The 25,060-nt window shown below is 39.6% G+C and overlaps 1 pseudogene; it reads left to right on the top strand.

Moving 5' to 3' along the window:
* Positions 1-20,633: 20,633 nt before the first annotated feature.
* LOC141965082 (putative G-protein coupled receptor 19) lies at positions 20,634-21,938 on the top strand (annotated as a pseudogene).
* The last annotated feature ends 3,122 nt before the right edge of the window (positions 21,939-25,060 follow it).

Below are 25,060 nucleotides of genomic sequence, written 5' to 3'. Positions count from 1 at the left end.
AAAGAGTCATGATAACATTTTTACAGTAGTACCGCATCTCACACACACACACTCTTAGATTAAGACACCAGAGTGAAAAGAGCAGGCGTATTTTACTAGTGATAACCAATGTAACAGTGTAATACAGAAAACATGCAGTAAGAAAAAGCAGAATAGTGCACTTAAAGCAGCAAACAGGATAAAACAGGGTAATGCATTAAATCATTACTACACGAGAGAGAGAATGGAGATTAAGAAAAATACATCACCACTTGCATATATTACCATCACCCAGCCCCGGTCACAGAGAGGGTCTGGAGAGCCTGTCCCGGCAAGGGGGAAATCCTACGCGGTGCCTCCACCCGTAGGTGAGGCACCCAAAGTCGCTGCAAACGGGCCGAGCCTTATGTACCAGAGATTGACAGGCCAGAACAGCTGGCACCTTTGTTCTGAGCAGAAAATTTCTGGTTTCATCCTCCTGTTGGATTCCACCCAAAGCCTGGCCAGGGCTTAGGGGGGGAAACCAAGGGAGTTTTTAACAAGGCCAGATACCTGGGTTCTCAGCCTTGAACAAGGGAAGTTGGAAACATCTCTCCTCACTACTGATACTGATTATATTTTGTCTAAACTGCATCTTTCACTAGCGAGTTTACATACTTTGTTAATGACTACACACTAAACAGCTTCGGCTTGGGGCCTGTTGTTCAGGCTCCAGTACTTCAATGCTTTAGCACTTTTTACATCAGCATGAGTGTGTTGTTATAACTTAGTACAATACCTACTAGCACAATGGCTTTCAGTTATAAAATATACAGGATTCATCTATAGGTCAACTCTGGCTTGGGCCGGTTGTCCAAGCCTTAGCACTTCAGGCAACCTGACAGATTATTGATCTCTTCATCAAACATCTCAGTCTCAACTTTGATTAATTGCTTATGTTTCTTTCTGTGTGTGAGGATATCCCTGAACTGCAGTGACACATGAGGGGAAGCTGTGAGAGGGTGCTCCCAATCTCAATGAGTGTTCATCTGAATGCTGGTCGGGCCCCCAGAAGGTCCAAACACCATGCTTTGGCATGCTTGCACTTCTACCTCATTTGAAACATGAGCAACTATTAAAGCATTCAGCTCGGTGTTGACTCAATGCTATCAAAAAGTTAAGCTCTAAGAATTATCACAAATTTCAGAAGAAAGTACAACTGAGGTAGAACTTCCCATATTTCATTAATCACATTAATTAAAACTTGGGTGATGAAAAAGCTTTCAACCAAAACAAGGTTTTGCTCAGAAAAAAAAAATAAATTCAGAAAGCACTCATAGGAGTCTACTGTTGCTGCTGCTAGTTTTAGAAAAGTTCTAGCTAATCCACACAGCAATTTTCAGTCACACTTTTGTCCAACAAAAGTATTAACCCTCTGGATTACTTACAAGACCAGGACTCATAAGGAAAAATGAGATACTCAACCTGATGGAAGAGGACACAAAGCATCAACCTCCTCTTTGGAACCACTGGATCTTTTGAAAAGGTGAGGATTTAGAAGTGTCATCAAGGAATATCTTCAGATTTCCTTTTCCTATAATTTCCTCTTCTCTCGGCGATGCTATTAGATATTTTTTTCTAGTCCTTTTGCTATTTTACCTGTTTTTGTTTTATCCTAGCCAGTTTCTTTTCTCTGGGAAAGGAATGGTTTTCCTTCCATTTTTACTTAGCTGCACATCATGAAATTAAGTTATTGCTGACAAGTGAATCAAAATTAATGCAGTGCTTCAGTTTGTACTTCACTAAGGCTTGTGTTCCCAGGAGCCAACACTGTACCCACTGAATATTAAGTGTCTCAAAAGGTTCACAAAGGCATGGCAGGCTCAGAAATGGAAGACTAAAATGTTTGAGGATGAGTGGGTAGAGGTCACAGGAACCAAAAGGAAAAAATGACCAATATGTGAAACCTATATGAGTATCAAATTACTACACAGGAAACAAACTGAAAAATAAAGTACTATAATATATATCTATTAGCTTGGCCATATTTTTATGAGGACAGTACTGTACATACAAAGGCCTAAATATATTCATTTGTCTTTTTTATTGCTTGGATCCCAAAGAAATATATTATTTCAGTACTTCTGTCTTAGTGAGGAAGAAAATCAGCATTCAGAAAAGTTAATTCAGAGATTTGGAAAAGGTTGAGACATAGTCAAGCTATCTCCTGTGATCTTTCCCGGCTCAAAAGCCCCCAAATACGTAACTGATGCTCACAGTTCAGCTCACATGCAGAAATTTTTCTATTTATAACCTCAAGTAGAATACATTAGACACTGACCCTTTTCAACTGCTGTTATTCACTGCTGATACTGGGTCTGCTTCCTGCAATACCAATGCAGAGGAAATTCCATTGACTTGACAACCTTTCTCAACCTTATCTCCTGAATTAATACAGCTGAACTGTGATTTTTTCAATGAAAGGTATTTTTTGGAACCATGATTTACCATCACCTCTATTCAGGATGGTGGGACCTCATTGTGTCTCATTTCCAGCTTGCTCAAGCACACCAGCTTGCAAAGGTCATGTCAAACATCACAATTACTATCCCTGCACTCTGATGAGGAGAAAAGGGGGAGAGAAAAGACAACACATGGTGGGGACAGATGAACTGGAAAACACAGTAGGAAACAGCCTGTGAGAAGTTTATGTAAGGAACTTTCAAAAAGGAGTAGAGTACATCTTATAAATGGGAAGTTTATTTGGGCAGATCTACCTAAGGGCAACTTATCTAACATTTTGATGTATAACTGGTTTAAATTTGCCAGCTATTTCCTTTGAACTTTCTGAATTAAAAACAACCTTTCCAAATACCAGTGATCTCTGAAAGAACAAGAAAAAAAGTCACTATTTTCTTGATTTTAGCTGTTAAAAATGTTTCCCACCCCCGGGAAAGGGTGATTTTGGGGTATAAAAGGGAGAAAAAGAATTTACAAATGGTTAAATAAATTACTTGATTAGATGACTGTTAAAGGTGAACTCTGTCTCAGAAGTAGAGAAAAATCTTTTAAGATGTGTCTGTGGGTTTTGCTACTTCTACCATTCTCCAACCAGATGTGGCCTTTTCCAAAATAGATCTTTTTAGCACTGATTTTATCTTGTGATACTACAGATACAAAGCAGAAAGCAGCTTATTGCTCCTTAATCCTAGTTCACTCTGCCACATGCTTTAAACAGCTGGGAGAAGAGATCCACCATTTCAGCATGACAATTGTAAGAAATTCAGCAGCTTATAAAAATCACCAGTAAAGTGTCTTTTCAGTTTTAGTCATTTTGAAGAAACGTAGCTGGTTCATCATTTGACAACTTGACATTACAAAAAGGCCAAAGCAACCAAGATCCCAATTTATGTTGGTTTTGTTTCTAATATTTAAATAATTCGGTATTTTTAGGAAAAAATGTTACTTTGTACTTTTATTCCCACACAGAACTGAGATGGACTTTCCCTTACTCTCCCAATTTCACAGAATTTTTTCAGCTAGAAAATTCAAAACGGTGGAGAAAATTGATTCTACTGAAGTCAGCTACAAATTTTCATTGACTTTGAGAGGATTTCGTGTTTCGAAGATTACTCACGTATAATTGTAATGTTATTCCTGATTTTCTTGTCTCTCTGTAGGAATAGGAAGTACATATAAACAGGTAGACTGATCTTTACATTTCTCAGATGGTCTCTCTTCAAAGATGCTTATATCTTCGAATTTTTAACTTTGAAGTGTTTAGATTCAAGGGAGAAAATATGAAAGTCTTCTGTGGAAGACTTTAACCATCTTAATTTTTTTTGGAAAGTGTTCTACTTATAGCAGTAAATTTAAATATATGCAATTAGAACACAACAGAAGACTTGGAGAATGAGAAGCTGATAGAATCTACAAAATCATAATAGAAAGAAAGCAGAACTATTTTTAAATACAGAGTTCCATCTTTCAGTCTCGAGTTTTTTAAACCCTGAATTGTACAAAACAATTAAATAATTTAATGTTGCCAAATGAATAAAAATAAATATACATGTAGGTTTTAAATGTAATAACTTACAACTTTGTGTTTATTTTTCATGAATATTCTAGCAAATAGCCCAATAGAAGAAAAATTGCTGAAGCTGCAATGTCAATATGGAATACTAATAAAAATGTGGTCATGAAAGCAAAATCATATATATGAATATATATTAAAAAAAATTCTTTGTATTTTCACTATCCAAAGGGAAGCACATCTATATCTAAGTATGTGGGGTTAGATCAGTTACATTAGAAAGTAAGGAGAGCTCAAGTGACTTCAGCATGTTTATGTAATTTTTTTTCAAATCCACTACTCCTTTCTTTTAAAATAAATTCTACCACAGTTTTATCTAAGCCCAACTGAGGTACTAGCAATGGGATACACATACTGTGCAAGAGGCCCAAATGGCTTAGTTAAGTGACCAATAGTGAAAGTCTAAAAATCAAATAAGTGTTTTAATCGACAAGCCAAATTCCAGCCATCCACTTAAATCCCAAAGCCTCATGTTTGCTGTGCCTCCCTCAAAAAAATATTAAAATATTGTCATATTGTCTGCCTCCCTCAAAAAAAAATATAAAATACTTTTACAACGGATATGTAAGAGAAAAAACTCCCATTTATGTAGTTTCACTTATTGCAACGAAGCTAAGATCATTTATCCACTCAAGTCTCAACACCACTACTGCATATCAAATAATGACAGGACTCGTAGAAAGGAAAATGGCATGAATATGGCTGTTTTCAAGACTGCATTTACAATTAATACTGCCTTTTAAAGTTCCTACCACATGTATAATTATAGAAACACAATTTTTCTATTACCATTAAGGAAGAACCTTGGGAAACAAAACAAAGACCCTGCTGACAGCAGAGAATGTCTTTGCTGCTCTTCGCTCCTTGATGCAAAGGCTGGTATTGAAAAATGAAAACAGTAGCCTGGGGGCTGGAAACGTCATCTGTCTTCATTAGCCACCATCTCCAGTGCTATGGACTCAGAGATAGCCTGAGGGGAAACAAAGTGCCACGGAAAAATCTCTTCCAAATAAATCACATTTTTAAAGAAACAAGTCAAGCACTCAAACAAATGGCAGCCAGCTGCTAGTGTTAAAAAAAGAAATCCAGCCTTTACTTTGTATGTGTACTCTTCAAAGCTTTTCAGCTTGTAATGGAAAATTATTGCCATTTAGAAGGAAAAAGCAACCAGCGATAACAACCCTATTTGGCACCATCATACATTATGTCACAAATCAGAGTTTCTGGGGACAGGTATATAGTTTACTATTCTCATCCTGGACCAGTCAAAAAATTCTTGACATAACCATAGGTGTATGCGATAAAAGGATTTTAGTACTGCACAGTTAGGTGTCTGCTTTATGATGATCTATGTTACTAGTGAATATATAAATGATGTTTGGTTAGCAAGTGACTTCTCTTAAAAGTCCTTTATATTTTAATTGTAGGAAAGCTAAATGAATGATTTCAGAGTGCAGTGGGACCACCATAATCTTCAGGTTTGACTTTATGTAAGATGTAAGCAAGAGGGCCTTACTGAGGTATTTTTGCCTCAAGCATATAATTTGTTTAGAAACACTGATTTTTCTTCATAATCTTCGGATACTGATTTCTGATTTTAAAAAGCCCAGAAACTATAAGATATGGAGAATCACCTTGTCTTCCCAAGTTAGGTTCTCTAGAGGTTAACTATCTACCCTATTAAAACGTTATCCCTGATCTGCATCTTGGGTTTACGCTGTTACATTTTCCACATGTTACAGTTCTGGTGGATTAGTCCCCTAGTATTCAGATTTCTTACACATACACTTAATGCTTCTACCATAAATATTTCCATCTACCTTTTACTTTGAGAAGTGGCTCATAGCTTTTCTAACTCCTTTTAATTCTCTCATGAAAAAAAAATTAGATCAATTGCGGTTTTTAGGGTATAAAAAAAACCCAAAACCTCAGAAGTTCTAATACAGTGTGATGAACAAGATTTAGTAGAAGAATAAATAGTGAAAAATATGTTTCAGGAGGCACTTTATTGTGCATCTGTTTCCATAAATCATAAACACCACCATTATTTCTCTTAGATTTTTTTTTTTTTTTTTTGTTCCTCCATTCTGTTTGGTAAATCCCCTTTTCTAGCTGATACAAACCTTGGTACAGCAACTGTATTTTTTCCAGCTCAATATTAGCTGTCTAACTGCATTTAGCTGCCAAATCAAACACCAAACACTTCTGCCTACTCGTGACACTGAGTATATATTTAGGATTCCTTTAGATCAGTTCACTGATCTTTCAGCTTCCAGCTTCAAGTGACTGTGCTGTTTCCTCACTTTGAGGAAGTCACGGTGAAGACCAGAAAGGTATCTGAGCTGGAGCTCCCCCATTTAGGGAGAGGTGTTGGCATGTTGCTCGTGATGAAAAATTGTATGTTCTTCTCTGGCATCCACCAGAAACATGACTTCTCTCTAATAACAAACAGCTGTCATCTCATGGACCGAGAAAAGAGTGAGTTGTGCTGAAAAATAAATGACTAATCCTTATTTTGTGGGTTTTAGCTGATGTGATAGTCACCTCCGTATGACTGTGTTTCAAGTGCTCTGTGCAGACACATCACCTGCTCCTACGCCTAGCGTGTGGCTGTGGAGATGGTTGCCTACTAGCTTAAACACTGCTTGTGGCAAAATTGTCCCTCAACATTTTCTAGTCTTCCAAAAAACTCCACTGTACTGCAATTGGCCTAGTAACTATCACCATCTTCAGACATTCAGTAAAAGACACACCACCCTTGCTGTACTCCTAATTTGTCAGCTCAAAAGTATTTGAAACACCAGAATCCAGCAGTTTGTTTTGCTGAATGCAGTCTTGAACTTAATTTCTAAAATAAGACTGGCTAACCTCCCTTAGCTTAATGAAATGGAAGCAGGATCTGACAAAAATACAGAATTTGGCAGGAAGAGGAAGTTTTTACTTTGTAAAAAATTTGTATTTTCTGATATCATGACAAACTGCCAAAGAACAGATGAGCTTCTAAAATACTTGTCTTTTTGGATCATATTCCCCCAAACCCCCAGATTAAACCGGGAATTTTACAGCATGGCATTCCAGAAATAGCTATTGGCATAGTTTGCCAAAGACTTTTCTGAGACATACTTTTCTTTATGTATGCCTGTTTCTTTTGTAAGCCTGTTTCTAGAACTAAGAAAGTTGGTCTAAGAAGGGGTAAATTAATATAATTTGACCATAGATGCAGTTATTTTACAAACAGAAGTATCTGCTAAATCATGTTCAAGCTGCTAACTGGAATCAACATCAGAAACAGGTTTGCCCTGGCCAGGGACACTGCATAGAGCTGTTGGAAATGCCCAAGAATGGGGTCAAGACACAAATGAGTATTACTTATTTCAAAATGACATTTTATATTTTAATCTAAGGTTCAGTCAATACTTAATATAAAACCTTGCTTTGCAATTTATAGTTTTTCTTCCTACTTAACTACTTTTAAGAAATTCTTCTCAACATCTAAACAAGCAGTAAACCAGAATTTTGTATGAACCAGCCCCAAACTTTGTGCATGGTACTGAGGAGCCTACATCTTGCATTACTTTGGCTGTACTTGTTCTTCAATCTCAAATTCCTTATGCATTTATGAAAAACTGGCAGCATCATGAGCTCTGTCCCCAGACAAGTTGTAGGATGGGTGCAGGACTGGTTTTATATCAGCTAGCACCCTGATGCTTGTTTGAGCTCTTCAAGACAGAAAAGAAAGGCTCAGCAAGCAAAAAAGCCCGCAGTGTGCCACAGAAAGAATTGAGCAGACACAAAGCCTGTCTTTAGAGGGTTATAATTTCCCTGGGGATGCAAGAGACTTCCAGAACTTTAACCAAGAAAGCCACTGATTGAGCAGCCTGAGTGTCAGTTTGAAGACAACATACTTAAAAGGTACAGTGGATGCGTTTATGCAAAAAGATATGCCTTATATGTATTACATCAGACTCCAAGTTCTCAGTTTCCAAACGTTTCATTCAATATTCTGATAAAACTTAGTTTTGACCTACCCTTTTTGGTAATTCTGAGTTGCTCACTGCAAAAGATGAAGTCTAGGGACTCCCACTCAGAGCTCTGCCAGAACTGAATCTTATCACAGACACTTTATCACTAAACATGGTAATCTTGTAAAATTTGGCATTGGTAAGATTTTGTGCTGTGGAATAACTGAGATGTATGTCCAGAAATTAAAGACAAGGTATGCTCGTGAAAGCACACCACAAACATTTAGAGAATAAATCAATTCTTAAAAACAAAGGCAAACTATAATGATGTTGTTCTACTTGCTAGACCAACACACAGTTGAAGAATACCAGTCTAATTTAAATGGAAGCAGATGGTAGCATGTGAATAGATGAACGGAAAGCTCAGTGATCGGGACAGGTCTCAGTAGATCAAGTGCAAAGCAAGAATTCAGTGCATGGTGTCTTTATCTCCATACACTGCTCCTTAGATTACCTTTTATACTATGGACAAAAACTAACAATAAAACCAAGAAGTCTGAAAGGTCAACCCAAGCAACATATTTATCAGCTTTCTAGTATGCTTTCAGTTCTCTATTTCTGGCACTATCTGCTATAGACAGAAAGAAAAATATCCAGTTGAGAGTTGTCAAACACTTCTGTCCTGTACATCTCACATTTAGACACTTTGGGCAAAGTGGGACTCCTTTAAAGGGCTGGGGGGTGTGAGGGGGGGTGTTTTGCCAATTATCAGGTCTAGCATAAAGGACACAGCCAGCATAAAGATGAACCAATAACCAAATTGTATTTGATACAAAAGGGTCAGTACATGGGTGAGCACTGGGGGTACAAACAGTCAGATTATACATAATCAACATCAATCCCAATGACCCAAACAACGACACCGCACAACCAACAATGGGTGGAATAAATGGTGAAATGCAGTCTCCCATAGAAGGGATGGGAGACAACCAAGTCAACAAGCCAAACACATAAGACCAAGGCAGCCACACACTGAATCTCTACACAGCCCAGGTTTACAAAGGCCAGACCTGACTGGAGCCCAGTCCCAGGGAGGCGGGAGGTCCTTCCCCAGCAGGGAACTCTGCACAGGGCATCCCCCTCACAGACAGACACTGCCCTTGCCTGCAAGAGGTCCCAGCTTTTATCCCTCAGTGGTTCACCTGACCTTTGTTCACTTAATGTGGGACCCCTGGGGCTCCTTTACCCAATGGCTCTCCCTGCCAGGCCGTACCCTGGAGGGAAGCCTAAAGGGAATCTCACCCCCCCTTTGTGAAGGGCTGTGGGAATCACCCATATGTCAGCCTTCATTTGGGGCTTGGGGTCAAAACCCCGGCATTTCAGGGAGTCATTTGCAAAAATGATAAAAGTAGACATTAAATAAAAGTGCAAATCTAATCACAACAGGAGTACATGGTAAACTGCAGACTTGTCAGAAAAGTTGTTGATGTGACAGTGACCTTCAAAAGGTTCACTGTTTTGGTCAAGCTAATGGCACAATTATTTTAAGTAAAACAGTTTCCATAGATATGAAAATTGCAATTTCATTAATTAGCTCATGCTTTTTTTCAGAATCAGATAATTTGATGTTTGTTCATATTACTAAAACAGTGTATTGCACTGTACTTCATGAGCCAACCCCACCTTATTTTATTCTTGCAGATATTTCTACTAAATTAAATGAAGTTTGGTAGCAGTCACACTGCACAAACCACTCTTTTGGCAAAAGGGTTTGTCTGAAATACATGGAATTAAAGTTTGTAGCTTTATTTCTACCACACTGAAAACTGAAACAATGGCCAGCCTGATTCAGGCCACTATTTATAGAAATGATACAGCAGTGACATTTAGACTTTAAATGTTCTTTATTGTCATAAAGGAAGTGATCATATAGCAAATACCTCGTCTTGACACTGCTTGTGGGAATTGGAAGCTTTTGCTTGTCTCAGCTCCTTTCCAATCGAATTGTGTTCTTTATAGAACAGAAACGCCCAAAACCAGTCTCTCTGCAGTCAGGATGCTGGTTGAGGAAAGACACCATTACCTACTAGGTACACTGGAAAGGATAATATTTTATTTACAGAATGTTAACTGTTGTTGGAAAGGTCATCAGTGGTTTTGTCATGATTGTCCAGTTCTAAATGCAAAGTCTGGAGTGACATTTGTGGAAAATAAAAGTTTTTCCCCAAACTATGCTGCAAGGTTCTAAGAATCAGTTTTACAAGTGCTTTGAAAATGGAGAGAAATAATTGATGCTTGTTGAAGAGGAAGGTGACAAAGGGAGAATAAAGACTATTAAGTTAAAAGGGCAGACTAGGAAAATGTCCTTTGTCCAAATGGAGAACAGAACAGAACAAAGGAAACTGTCCTAATCATAAATTATTTTAAAAATATCCCTTACTTTTAATGCTGCTCAGTAGAAGATACAAAGATTGTCATTGCCAGGATGAACTGGCAAGTGAGAAATACATGGTAATTAAGTATTGACGAAAGTTTGTAATTAGTAGGTCCCACCTATTTTTGAAATGAAAATTATCTACTGCTTCATTCTAGAACTGAAGTAACCCATTTCAGTACTAGAACTGGACAAGTTACTTGTAGCAAGTATTAGTATAATTCATTCTTTTAAATTAATTTTATAGATAAATTAATTGAACTTATATTTAAGCTATACAAATTTGGTGATTTAAAATTTAGAGAATGGTTTATGTACCATAATTATTACATGGAATAAAGTGTAAATGTTTAAGTTCATTGTCTAGAAAACCTTGGACATACTGACTCTGTAGACAGAAAGACACAGATATTCACTGGAAGTGGCTTTCTCCTAAGATTACTAGAGGGAAAGTCTATGTGCTTTTTAAATTGAGATGATTCATAGAATCACAGAATGGTTTGGGTTGGAAGGGGCCTTAAAGATCACCTAGTTCCACCCCCCTGCCATGGGCAGGGACACCTTCCACCAGCCCAGGTTGCTCACAGCCCCGTCCAACCTGGCCTTGAACCCTGCCAGGGAGGGGGCACCACAGCTTCTCTGAGCAGCCTGTGCCAGGGCCTCACCACCCTCACTGGGAAGACTACTTCTTTATATCTAATCTAAATCTACACTTTTTCAGTTTAAAGCCATTACCTCTTTTCATATCACTACATGCCCTTGTAAAGAGTCCCTCCCCAGCTTTCCTGTAGCCCCTTTAAGTACTGGGAGGTCGCTCTAAGGTCTCCCCGGAGCCTTCTCTTCTCCAGCTGAACCCCCCAACTCTCTCAGCCTGTCCTCACAGGGGGGTGCTCCAGCCCCTGAGCATCCTCGTGGCCTCCTCTGGCCCCACTTGAGCAGGTCCGTGTCCTTCTGCTGTTGGTGCCCCCAGAGCTGGACACAGCACTGCAGGGGGGTCTCACAAGAGCAGAGCAGAGGGGGAGAATCCCCTCCCTCGCCCTGCTGGGTTGAATTCAAGTGTAAGTCACTCCCTCCATGAAAGAGAGGTTGAGGAATAGAGAGCCTTTCTCTTTGGGATATCAAGGAAGTTGTAAGGTCTAAAACTTGGTATGAATAAACATTAAGGAAATGCATATTAGTTGCACCACACCCTTGTTCAGTGCTAGAAAAAATTACACTTCATGACGATCCTTTACCGCACTTCTGACTCAGATCATGAAGAATGTATTATCACTACTTCTCAAAGACTCAGCTGTGGTTGCCGAAAAGCCATGTGCTGATGTAATGGTGTAATCTGCCTGACCTGGATTTAGTCCTTCCTTTACTTTGTCCTCCAATTTATTTATTTAAATATTAGACCATTAAGAGAGCCAATAAGATCCTCATACACTGCTGTAACTCAGTCAGTTGTCTGGATTTCAAAGAAAAGTGAAAATAGAACTGGGCCTACTGTGTCTTAGCTGAAAATCACCAGCTGTCTTCAAACTCTGACGTTAGCAACATATGCCATTTTTATTTATCACAGACACCCTTCTGGAATATGCAAGAATCAAACATATGCACACATTTTGGCCAGGGAGTTAAAAACACCCATGGAAAAAGTTAGTGAACAGATTTGGCTTGTGTTAAATCTGCTTTTTACCTTGCACAGCTCTCACTATGCAAATTAGATAGTGATTATCTAAATAATGATATACATCATAGGATTCCAAAAGGGGTGGAGAATCTCTGTATAAAGCCATACACACTTCTTTTGACAGCCTTCAGCACAGAGACAACAGGTATGAGCAGCTTTGTGATGATGTCCATCTGTTAAAATAGCCCCTCAGAGATTATCACAGCTGGATGTGAAACAGCAGTCCCCAGGGAGCTCTTATTTACACCTGTGATTGAAGTGCCCAGCAGTAACATTGTGATAGAAAACTGCTTTTGTCATAACTGCCATCTGTTTCTTTGCCAAGTGTAGTTCCACCGAATCAAATGGCCCCTAAAACTTACCATACTTCTTTTGCAGAAAATATGAAAGTCTTTAGTCACAGCTTGCACAAATCACTTAAAGATGATTCGTTAGATTACAATAACTATTTATTTTAACAGGCTGTGATTATTTCAAATTTGTTTCAAGGTGACTTTGCTCTATATTAAAAACAAACCAAAGAAATAGAATAAAAGCCTTACAGTCTCCCCCTATCAACCTGCTGCAGGCTGCTGTACCAGTCAGCCCATTATTTTACTGGCAACAGCTTGAATTAAAACACCTTCATCTGTTTGTTGAAAACATTTTGTCAGCTTCAATTAATATTCTATTTTGTCATCCTTACCCAGACCAGCGAGTGGAAGCATGCATTCAGCTGAAGAGGTGAAATAGGACTGAGATCTATAGGACTGGAATCTATAAGACTTTATTATAAGCCAAATATTGAATTTAGCCCAGACATCTTTTCATTGTGTAAATGCCCACGGCATACAAATTTGATTTTGCAAAAAGAGGGGATTTGCACTTAAGTTACTGCATGCTAATGTAGTCAGAAAGAGGATGCATTTGTGATCAGCTTAGTATCTCTCAGCCTTTCCACCAAGACACCCACTCAAAGCAAAATTGCACCAGCTTTTGCAGACACCTGAAAAGCATTAGAACAATTTTATCTACGTATCCAGGTATGTATTTCACTCTGTAAAGTTTTCAGTAGTAGTTTATACTTTTCTCTGAAGCATTCTAAAGTTCTTTCAGATAAATACATACCAAAGCTTCAGTAATGTGGTGAGACCATTCAAATTAGGAAACAGAGTGAAAATGCAGGGAAATTTCCCTGTATCCCCCTTCTAACTTAGTGGGTTAGTTTTGGTTTTGGTTTTTTTTTTTCCTTTTCTCTCTTTCTGTTAGCTCCATTAGGAGGAGCTCTTGCAGTATTTGGCCTAGATAGGATTCGGTTTATCTAGTAACATTCAAACTAATCATTACCCAGTAAGAAGATACATACTCAGCTTTGAAAGAGTGAATACATTTCAACAAGTGTGACTTCAACCATACAGCTTTCATTAATATTACCCACAGACAATAGTTTGACCAGTAAAAAGCAAAAATCCACTATAGTACTGCACTAATTTTGCATTTTGGGACATATGCACACCTTCAGGCATTCCAACAACATACCAGCCTTAAAGATGCATCATATACATATGCTGGAAACATGGGAAAATGCTAAATTATATAATATAGGCTGAGTCACTCATAAGCCATCCCTTTATGTGACCACAGTGAAAATGTATCTTCACAAAAAAGTAGTGACACATCCTGGGATTGCAACAAATACTATGGTGTGTCATGGTCCAGATTCTGGTATGTTTGCTAACTCTATCATATTCCTCAATGGCACTGAATTGGCAAAGTCAACAGACAACAGTATAAAGGTGGTTCTGAGAGATGAAATGGAACTCACCCAACTCTCACCAAACAAAGCACAGGAACATAGGCACAAAGAACAACTGCTGCACACACTAAGCATAGCACACAGGATCACTACACATTGGATGTAGTGAGACAACATTCAGTACTAGCACAGATTATTTCAGTACTACTCATTTCAGTAGACTTAAATTATTAAGTAATGGCTACTGCTACGCAGCATATCATCTTCTACCTGACTGACACAAAACCTGACACTTCATGAAGAAGGAAAATCCCCCAAAATATTAAGCTTCTGAACACCTACTGCATAACCATGTCTAAATGAAAGGACAAAAGCTGGAAGCCTAAATTCCTTTAACAGTCATCTGAGATATATGTAAATTTCAAAGCACATACTTTGGTGCTATAAAATTACTTAAATTACCTAAGGAAGAAAGTGTGAACCTCCTCTTGAGTGCAAGCTACAAAATTTATAGATGCAGCAGAAGTTACTTAAAGATAAATTTGATTTAATGTTTTTAAAATAATTTTCATAAATATTTCAGCTTTGGCAGTGGTTATGTTCAATGACATACTTATCTGCACTGTGGTTCTTTTTATGTAAACTCCTCTTGACAGTCATGTACCATTAGCTTTTTTTTAGTAAAATAACATTTACTGTACTGTTTGGAGAAAAACATATCATAAACCTGTCCAGTCTGACGAAAATGTCAAATAAGGTCACATTTCAGCTAGTGCTTGAATTTTCAAAGTTTCTCATTTGAAGAAGTTTACAAGTTTGTCAGAATAAGGATCAATATTAAGGAAGAATTGTGTGAAAAAACATTTTTCAGTGCTGGAAGCTGTTATATAAATTTAACTTCCTGAGTTTTTTCTTTTCCTTCTTTTTTTTTCTTTTAAGCTGATACTGTATCCAAGTCTGTAGAAAAATTTCAAGGCAAGAGATAGCTTAATTTCAGTCTCAGGATCAGGGTTCTCATTCCACATCATAAATACCGAAACATAAACCTGAACTACATAAGCAGAATGCTGACTAAGCAAGGAAAATTGCAGGTGAAATTTGATTTAGCAGCTCAGTAGCCATAATGTGTGTGCTTTCTATAAGTAATGTCATTTGCAAAACCTAACACTTTTTTTTGGTAATTCCAGGGGAAAAATTTTTAATATTATCCTTACTTTAATTGCAAAGGTATAATTCGATAAAGAAAAAATTAATAAGTTATGAATGGACAAATACAAAATAGCTACATGTTCTAGACATTTTGTTGTTAGAAATTATTGGCTTGCATGTTGTGCAATACCACCTTGGGACATAGAAATCCTTCTCGGTGTGCAATACAGCAAAGTCTACTGTCTGTTATGCTTGCCGACAGCCCTTCCACACCACTTCAAATGATGCCTCACTGCTCTTGGGAAGCATCTACAGGCCAAGATGAAGAAGGAAAAATTAGATCAAGTATCTTCCCAGCACTTTGCACCCTCTTCAGCTCCTGCCATCTGCTGTATTTTACTAAACCTTCACAGATTTCACAAATTTCAATCATTAAATCTAAAAAGGAAAGTGATGGAGGGCAAAGTTTGTGTCTGCAGCTTGCCCCAATCTCTGATTACATTGTTCTTTTTTTCTGATAGATGTATGGGTACATGATAAATAAATTCTGGGATTTTTAAAAAATACATACACTTTTTTTAAAAGCGTTTTAGACACATTTCTTCATCTTCTACAGACTAAAGAGGAAGTGATATTTACTGAAAGGAAATTCTAAAAACAAAGTCTGCAATACTGAATGTCTGCTTTCAAAGGCAAGAATGTTCTTATGTTATCTGAAATATCTATGAACAATCCTGCAGAATACACCTGAAAAATTTTAAAAACAGTAAAATTGAATCCCTTTTCGGTTATTAGGCTACCAATAACAAAAAAAGAATTAAATTGTAGCACTCCTACTGAATTCATTTACTCTTCTTAGTTCATAGCAAATTTTTAATGAAATTTTAACATAAGTTTTCATTGCCTAGTATATAGAAATAACAATGATAATTACTTTCAGATGCCCCGTTCATTTTAAAAACTCCAAATACATTAGCTAGACATAAATTATTCATGTAATTCATTAATCTGAATGTCATTTCTTGCATGACAAGTTATGAAGAATGGGAATTGCCTAGGTGCTATTTTTCTCCTTGACTCAGTACTATTCCTTTGAATATCCAGGGTAATTCTATGCTTGACAATATTTTTCAGAGCCACCCTTTTCATTAATTAAATAAATGTTTCACAAAGACAAGTCTAATGAGAGATCGTATCTTGTGAGACAAGTTAAAAGAATAGCCCAGTCATTTCTGTAACCATGGCTCTTCTCTAATTATATTTATATACGCTATATATAGTGCCATTGTCAGACATCAAGTACTACAGAAGTAAAAGGTCCACTCATAGGATCATCAGAGTAATTATAATGTTTTGATTTATCAAAAACCCTCCAAAATGATGAGGACAGTGATACACTGCTTCTTCTTGACAATTAAAAGCTTTTGACAGAGAATGACAAAATAGTATCCTGAGAACCTGCACAGAGGCTTAGAAGAAAACAATTTAGCAGCTTACTGCAAAGCTTCGGACACTTCAATGACTGTCTCAAAGAGCAAAGGTGAAGCCAGTTACAAACAATCTTTTAAAACTTAATTCAAAATAAGTTTACATAACGATGTTTCATGTTTTATAGGTTCCGAGTCTGAAATGCTTAAAGACAAATGAACAGTGGGATGATATTACCCTGCAAGTTCATCAGTAGTCATAGCATTTTAGGAAACCACCCTTGTGTTCTTGTTAACCATTTTGTGAAGCAAATTAAGAATATTTAGCCATGACATTTTTCTCTACAACAGTTTTCATACCTCAGAGTTGATTTGGTAAAATTTAAAAATGAACATTTGACAGATACATCTGTCTCCAGGGATGAAAGAATTCGAAAAATCATGCAAATATGAAAATATGAGTTTAGTCAGAGGCTGAGATCCCCAAAGTGGTCTGCCTGAAGAAGTAATCATGCAAATAAGATCGTTCACTACAAAATACCAGCAAGATGACAGTAGAAAGAAAGGTGTCAGTGTTTTGTGTTCAAATCACGATATTTATTGCTAAAAGATTCCCCCTCCCCAAGACAATGATAGCTATATAATAGAGCATTTGTTTGTTTGAACATGTAGATTAGAGGCTGGTGTCACAGTGCAGGATGTGATGACTGATCTCTTGGTTCTGACTGACAGACTATGGTAAAGGTGACTCTAAAGTGAATATACTGACAAGTAGCTTGTATCTGGTGAAACAGGGAAGAAAAAGCAGATCAAGAAAGGTACAACATAATGGAAGTAATTTGTGAGGCAAATTACTTTTCACAGTGGTGTTCTGGATAACTAAGTATTTTAGGCCAAAGAAAGTAGATTGCAGCAACCAGATGCCAGGGTAAGAGAGTGGGAAAGAGCCTTTCTGACTGCATGGATAAAGAAAGCTTATTTTACGTGGTTTTGTTCGCAATAATAATTAAAACCTAGATATGAAAGTCTAGATACGTGTCTGAGCAAAGTAGTGATGCACAGGAGACAAATAAAAGAGCTGTAGTCTTTGAGAAAGGAGATAGCAAAAGGGAAAACATGTATGTTTGCCTAAAGAGGATATGGATTCATCTGTGAGTACAAGTCAGAAAAACATGTCATGATTTTACATTGAGCAGGTGGAATCATGTTTCACTGTCATTCTAGAGGTGGGTTGAAACATTTGTGCTTGCAAATAAGAACCTCCAGAAATATGGCATGAAGCTAGAAAAATAAAATTGCAAAAGTCTGGGGAAATATGAAAAAGATGATAAGGAAATAAGTGACAGCAGATTAAAAGTCAAGAGAAGATGACAGTGACAAATAGCATGATAAATTTTTATTACAAGGAAACACAGAAGTAAATAAATGTTTTGCTCTGTCACATTCCTATACTAATCAGCTAGGATGCTTATTTATGCTGACTATAAGAAAAGTTGCCTCCTATCAACTGGCTTATTTTTTTCATGCTCTTTTAAAATATTACTGACTGACACTAATTCCAAGCCAGATGATCTAATTTCCACAAAAATCTAATCACAGGCTTTGACTTTAAGTTCTTTTGTGATGTCAAGCATTTTATGCTGTTGTTTTATAGTAAATAGCAAAGTAAAATATATCATCAGTTCCTGTGTGTACACTGGCAGTGTTAGAATTTATTCTGGTAGACGTTTGTATAAGCTACTTATATCTGTACAAGATGAGCAGACCTGGTCATGATAAATACACAAAAACCTTCAAACGAATTATTTCAAAACATTTCATTAATCATAAACATTTATAAGAAATAACTATTTGTTTTGCCAATTATTAGGCCTAGCATAAAGGACACAACCAGCATAAAGATGAACCAATAACCAAATTGTATTTGATACAAAAGGGTCAGTACATGGGTGAGCACTGGGGGTACAAACAGTCAGATTATACATAATCAACATCAATCCCACTGACCCCAACAACGACACCACAGGACCAACAATGGGTGGAATAAATGGTGAAATGCAGTCTCCCATAGAAGGGATGGGAGACAACCGAGTCAACAAGCCAAACACATAAGACCAAGGCAGCCACACACTGAATCTCTACACAGCCCGTGTTTACAAAAGCCAGACCTGACTGGAGCCCAGTCCCAGGGAGGCGGGAGGTCCTTCCCCAGCAGGGAACTCTGCACAGGGCATCCCCCTCACAGACAGACACTGCCCCTGCCTGCAAGGGGTCCCAGCTTTTATCCCTCAGTGGTTCACCTGACCTTTGTTCACTTAATGTGGGACCCCTGGGGCTCCTTTACCCAATGGCTCTCCCTGCCAGGCCGCACCCTGGAGGGAAGCCTAAAGGGAAACTCACCCCCCTTTGTGAAGGGCTGTGGGAATCACCCATATGTCAACATTAATTTGGGGCTGGGGGTTGAAACCCCAGCATTTCACCATCTGATTATTCCACTGAGTGTTTGTCTTCAAGTATAAGAGAAGGGCCATTCACTGCAAATGAAACAGTAAGTAAGCTTGCAGTGCTAGGCCAGGCTGTCAAGAAAAAAACTGAATCTGTTCACCCAAATGGATATTCAGAGAAGGTATTAGCATTTACTCATATTTTGTGATTTCACACTCCTGAAAAAACTGCAAAACCATCCCATATGACTACCTTAACATTTGGTAAAAAGGTTTCCAGAATACTACAAAGCCACAGCTCATGCCAGGAGAGCACTGCTGAGCTCAGACAGCTGGCACATCCCGAGGCCAAGACAAGGTGACCGGGTCCCTGGGCAGAGCTGGGCAAGGGCCTCCCCGTGAGCCAGCTGTGGGCAGAGGTTCCGTGCTGGGTGTTGGGGTCAGTTGCTGGGGCAACCCTTCAGCTGCCCCTTGGCTCACCCGCAGACCTGCAAGGTCTTCAGCTCAGGGGAGGATGGGCTTGGCTGGGAAGAGTCACACTTGCTGCTTGGCAGGCGCCTGACCCAGGTGCGGACATCCACCCTCTGCCCGGGTTTTCTCCAGAGCCCAGAGATCCTCAGGAGCCGACGGCAGTCACATCTGGGCACCGTTCAGCCAAGACTCTGCTGCTGGAAATCTGCCCCCAGCTCAGCTGCCCGAGCACACTGCCCTCCTCCCCCAGACATTTCCTTCTCAATGCAAACGCTGCCCTTGATTAAAACGTCTTCTGCAGGGCTTGGGGGGACGTTGTTGTGCCACCTTGTTCTCAGGGCAGCAGAGGGAACTGCTACCGAGGGTGGGGCAGGGAGATAACACACACAGGACGTGCGGGGACAGCGTTGATGCTCAGGACAGACTCTTTAGGAGAGACAGCGTCCCGCTCCTGATGAAACTTTGCCCACTCTGGAAGGGCTGAGGAGGCTTCACAGGGAGCAGCGCCCACCCAGCTTGGTGCCAGGCCTTCTTCCACTGTGCTGATCCTTCCTTTGCCTTCCAATCCAGACCCCGCTTACCTTCCCAAATGACGCCCAGAAACAGAAAGGCTCGGGGACCTTAGGGACAGGAACACCAGTGTTCCAAGAGTTGGATGCTACTGGGTACGCGCAGCTCTGCACTACCCCCATGTCTCAGGAACACAGTGTCACTAACCCCTTGGGCTGGGAGCAGGGTTTGGCTGCTGGCAGCCTTCCCCAGGAAGATGGGATTATGCTGGAAAGTGTTTCTTCCCATTCTCCCCCCCTCGGAAGAAGAAACAGCTCCTTTGTCTCTCATCTACCTGAGGGATTTTGGCCAAGCCGAGGCAGCAGGGACACTCACTGCTGCTCTGGGTTTCTGCCACTTCCACGAGCCCTGGGCAGTACAGCTCATGCCTGGGAGCCGTGGGGCAGACGCAGCTCACTCCCACTGCAGGATACTCCAGTGACACTGGTGAAACTGCCCCTCAGCCTCTGGCTCCGAAAGGCGCATTTCTCTTTCAGAGGACAGAAAGGCCTGTCCCAAACTAGCCAGGCCATTCAGAAAGGCCTGCCTGAAACTCCATGGCCTCTGCTGTAGCAGACAGTTTCTCTGTAAATTGCGGACCGTTTCTCTCAAATCTGCTGCTTGAAGCAGCACATCCACCACTTGAAATTATCTTTCATTGGTTAGGGTAGGCTTTTCAAGCACACTTGCTAAATCATACAACCTTTTCTCTTCCCTCTTTCTGCAGCCTGAGCAAAAAATGTGGCCATGGTTGTCCACAGCATGGGTAACAGCAGTGGTCCTCTTCTTCTCCCTACCTTGCTGCTCCTGCTGCAGAACAAGAGCTACCCCAAACCCTCCATCCCTCCTGTTGCCTACGAGGGGATGGGGTCCCCCATGGCACCCAGCTCAACCAGGAACCACACTGCCTTGCAGCATCACCTGGGGCCGTGGGAGATTGCAGCAGCCAGCATGCTTTGGGCAGCGCTGTGGCTGGTTTCCATCTTTGGAAACTCCCTCCTTTGCTTAGTGATCCACCACAGCAGGAGGACACAATCCACCCCCAACCACTTTGTCGCCATGGCCTGCGCAGACCTTCTCCTCAGCGTCGCAAGCGTGCCCATCGTGCTGCTCCACTTGGCCTACGGCAGGTGGGTGCTGGGGAATGTCACCTGCAAGCTGGTAAGGTACGTGCAGTACCTTAGCCCTGGAGTCCAGGTAAACATGCTCCTCTGGATCAGCATTGATCGCTTCTACACCGTCGTCTACTCCCCAACCTTCAAAGTCTTCAGGGAGAAAGCCAAGAAGATGATTTTGGCCTCTTGGCTCCTGGGCGCAGGATTTGCGGCACCGGCTTTCTTCTTCTATGGCTCCAGCAGCGACCACCACTGCCCCTTTTTCCCCCCCCGGGTCTTGGCAAGGAGCTGCCTACAGTATCACCCAGCTCCTGGTGGTCTTTCTGATCCCAGCCAGCCTCATTATCCTCTTCTACCACCGGTTCATCATGTACATCTGGAGAACAGGCTTTGACGGCAGGGCTGGCAGGAGGACAAGGAAAATTGTCCCAGGAAGCAAGCTGAAAACCATCAAGATGCTCTTAGTGGTGAGCGTGGTGTTTCTCCCATCCTGGGTCCCTTTCTATGTGGTACAGCTGTGGCACCTGCACGAAACAGACAACAGCAGCAGCTCCTTGGTTTTCCTGGACATCACCTGGCTCTCTTTTAGCTCTTCAGCTGCCAAGCCAGCCCTCTATTCCATCTATAATTCAAAGTTCAGAAGAGGGATGAAAGAAGTTTGTTGCATGTCTGCTGGGAAATACTACAGAAGCAATGCCTACACCATCACCACTGGTTCCAGGATAGACAAAAAAAAAATCACGTTGGCATTGCGGACATTCCGGCTCCAGCCAAAACTGTCACCAAAGACTCCATCTATGACACCTTCTACAGAGAAGAAAAGAAGAGGAAGATTGCCTGGGCTGTTGAGTCTGACCCTCCAGATAATTTTGTCTACCTGGTTTCATTGCTTTAAAAATTTACCCTGTACCTGAGAACAAGTAGTTTTCCCCCTGTTTTCATCCAAGATACATTTCCATAGTTTTAGAATAGATTTAGGGAAAAGATTTTTTATTTTATTTGATTAAATGTTTTGATTTTGATGTGTGCAGTCTCTTTCCTTTCAGTTACATCCTGCTTTTTTGGAACTACTCTCCCTGAATCATGAGCAGAACCTTTCCATGTAACAGAAACACTATGACACTCTCTCTACATAGGGGAAAATGGCAAAGGGAAACCACTGCTTTTCTATATCTCTGTATATAGAGATACATAGGCATACAGTTATAGACAGAGAAATAGACGTAGATAGACAGAGATATAGGCTGTGGTGGTTTAGGCCCTGCCAGGACCCAAGACCATGTTGCCACTGTCCCTCCCCCACCCTCGGACCAGACAGGGCAGGGAGTGAGATACAAACCCCGGGGTTGAGATAAGGAAAAATTTAATACAACAGTGTAACAACAACAAACCGAACAACAGCAATAACAATAACAGTAATAACAATGAAGAGAACAAGAGATATACCGCACAGATACAACAGTGAGGGTACTGACCTGGACAAAAGCCGTCCCAATGCTCTTCCTGCGCTTGGGCACCCAGACCTGACATCAGCATGACAGCTAGAGCTCCCTCCCCACTGCTGGGGAAACTTAACCCTATCCTAGCTGAACCAGGACAACTGTCAATGCTGTAGGTCCAAAATATCCCTGATAAAATTTCCTTCATTAATTCATTGGAAGATTCCAGAAGGTCAAACTGACATTAGTGGAAATAGATGATTAGTCAAATTAAATTAGAACTGAAGAATTGAGTTTCATGAATGCCTGTTTGAACACTTGATCCCTTAAAAAATATTTTTACATCCTTCAGTTCTTTTTTGCTGTAAAAAAAAATTTGGTAGCTGCCAGCTTAAGTTCAACCAGAAACCAAAAATACTCCAAGAGAAGTTTAAGAACAACTGGACCCCATTCTAGCAAAAATCTGGGAAGGCTTATATACAAATATCTAAAACCATACAAAAACTTGTTATCTCTTAGGAGTCCTATTTGTTATAGACTTAGAGCTAGCCTATTAGATTTCAAAGTTCTGAACTCATTCTTGAAAGTGAACGTAAACTTCTTCAGACACCGAGATGTTGTAAAAACAATGTTAACTTTTCTAGTGGCTAGACATAATCCTTTATAAAACTAAAGGAGATGAATGGGATCAGATCAGATTCAGCTGATGAGTTGCTTCTTCAGTGGCCACTATGATCCCTAGACACAAGCAACCAGTATGAATTTTCTGACCCTGGCTATAGTACTCTCTATTTCCCTCATCCTAAAGTTGACCCCAGTGGCAACATGTAGTCTTAGAAAATCTAATTCCATTGTAATGGCCAGCTTGTACACATACTAGATTTAAAACCAGCATGATAGAAAATTGGTTGGTCTCTCAAAAATCTTGCTGCAGAGTCTAGTAATGTCTACATTCATTCAGAGAAAGGAAGTAGAGTTATGGCACAGTCATGGGCTGAAAGTAGGCAAAAAGGAAAAGAGGCACAACTCTACATATTTTGAAGACAATCATGACTAAAGCTTACATGGGATCCAAGTTTCCAATATCTATTTTTTCCAAAGCTACATATAGGGATATCGTTTACATTTTCAAAAAAATATTAACTGTTCATCAAAAGGTAAATTTTCTAAGGTTTCTCTTGGGGTTTTTTGTTTTTTTGTTTGTTTAGGGTTTTTTTCTCAGATTCTTTTTAAAAGGATGGTCAGTTTGTGGTGTACAGAAAATTATTTTTAGTTTTTACCTAAGTTATGATAGAGAAGATATGAACTTTTTAGTAATTATTTTAAAACAGATATTTGAATCTAAAATAGTTTATAGAGATAAGACAATTTCATTATGTGAATGAATAAAAAGGCCTAGTATTCAATCAAATATTGCTAAAACTGTAATTGGAATCTTTCTGTTCCAATTGCTTTCAAATGTCATTCCAGTAGGTATAGTACTAAATTATGAAGTTTCTTCCTTGTACCTTGCACAGAGCTCTTAGCAAGCCACTTGGATACAGAATTTCCTTCACAGTGACTGTATTTAATTATTGTAGAGTTGCTGGGTAATGCTAGTGTTCTGCAGCCTTATAACATTTTAAAGATTTAAATACTCTTTTTCATGAGACCTCAGAAAACCATGGTAAGACAGATATTATCATGTCTACTTTACAGAAGACTAAACTAAAGCAGAATTAGTTCACTGTTTTATTGAACTTAACCAGTGAGTACAAATTGAAGCTAAACCTGAACTGTAATCTTAATCCTACACTTCTACTGCCAATCAGTCTTCCAGGAAATACGTAAGAGCAATGCAGCTCGATATTTCTCGTAGTGCTCTTTCATACATTTGAATGCAATCACATACATTTCCTTCAAACATCCTACTTAGGTTGCTGCAATGAATAGGTGAGAACATTAAACATATCTTGGTGAGATACCTACTCTCAATTGAGTTATATTTGAAAGTGAGTCCAAAAATAGGAATGTGAACAGAAAGGGTGTTGATTTCAATGGAAGTTTTATCCATGGTGTTTACATCAAGAGTGACAGCAAAATTACTGAGTGACTTCAACATTCATACGTTTGGATAGCTTCAGGGTAGTCAGTATAACAGAAACAGTGCTTGTGCTAGACAGTTTGTATACAGAGTTCAAGTGATTCCAAAGTCAACAGAACTGCTTTTTTCTGTAATTAAATTAATTTTAAGTAGAGGAAAATGGATTTCTGATACAATACATTTTACAAGAGTCCAGAAAGGTGGATAAAACTAAAAATGACTATTATAATCACAGAATGGTTTGGGTTGGAAGGGACCTTAAAGATCACCTAGTTCCGCCCCCCTGCCATGGGCAGGGACACCTCCCACCAGCCCAGGTTGCTCACAGCCCCGTCCAACCTGGCCTTGAACCCTGCCAGGGAGGGGGCACCACAGCTTCTCTGGGCAGCCTGTGCCAGGGCCTCACCACCCTCACTGGGAAGACTACTTCTTCACATCTAATCTAATCTACACTTTTTCAGTTTAAAGCCATTACCTCTTTTCATATCACTACATGCCCTTGTAAAGAGTCCTTCCCCAGCTTCCC

Source organism: Athene noctua, chromosome 12 (genome assembly GCF_965140245.1).
Source record: "Athene noctua chromosome 12, bAthNoc1.hap1.1, whole genome shotgun sequence".
Classification (NCBI taxonomy): domain Eukaryota; kingdom Metazoa; phylum Chordata; class Aves; order Strigiformes; family Strigidae; genus Athene; species Athene noctua.
Note: the sequence above shows the minus strand (reverse complement) of the source record. Positions and strands in the feature narration are given on the sequence as shown.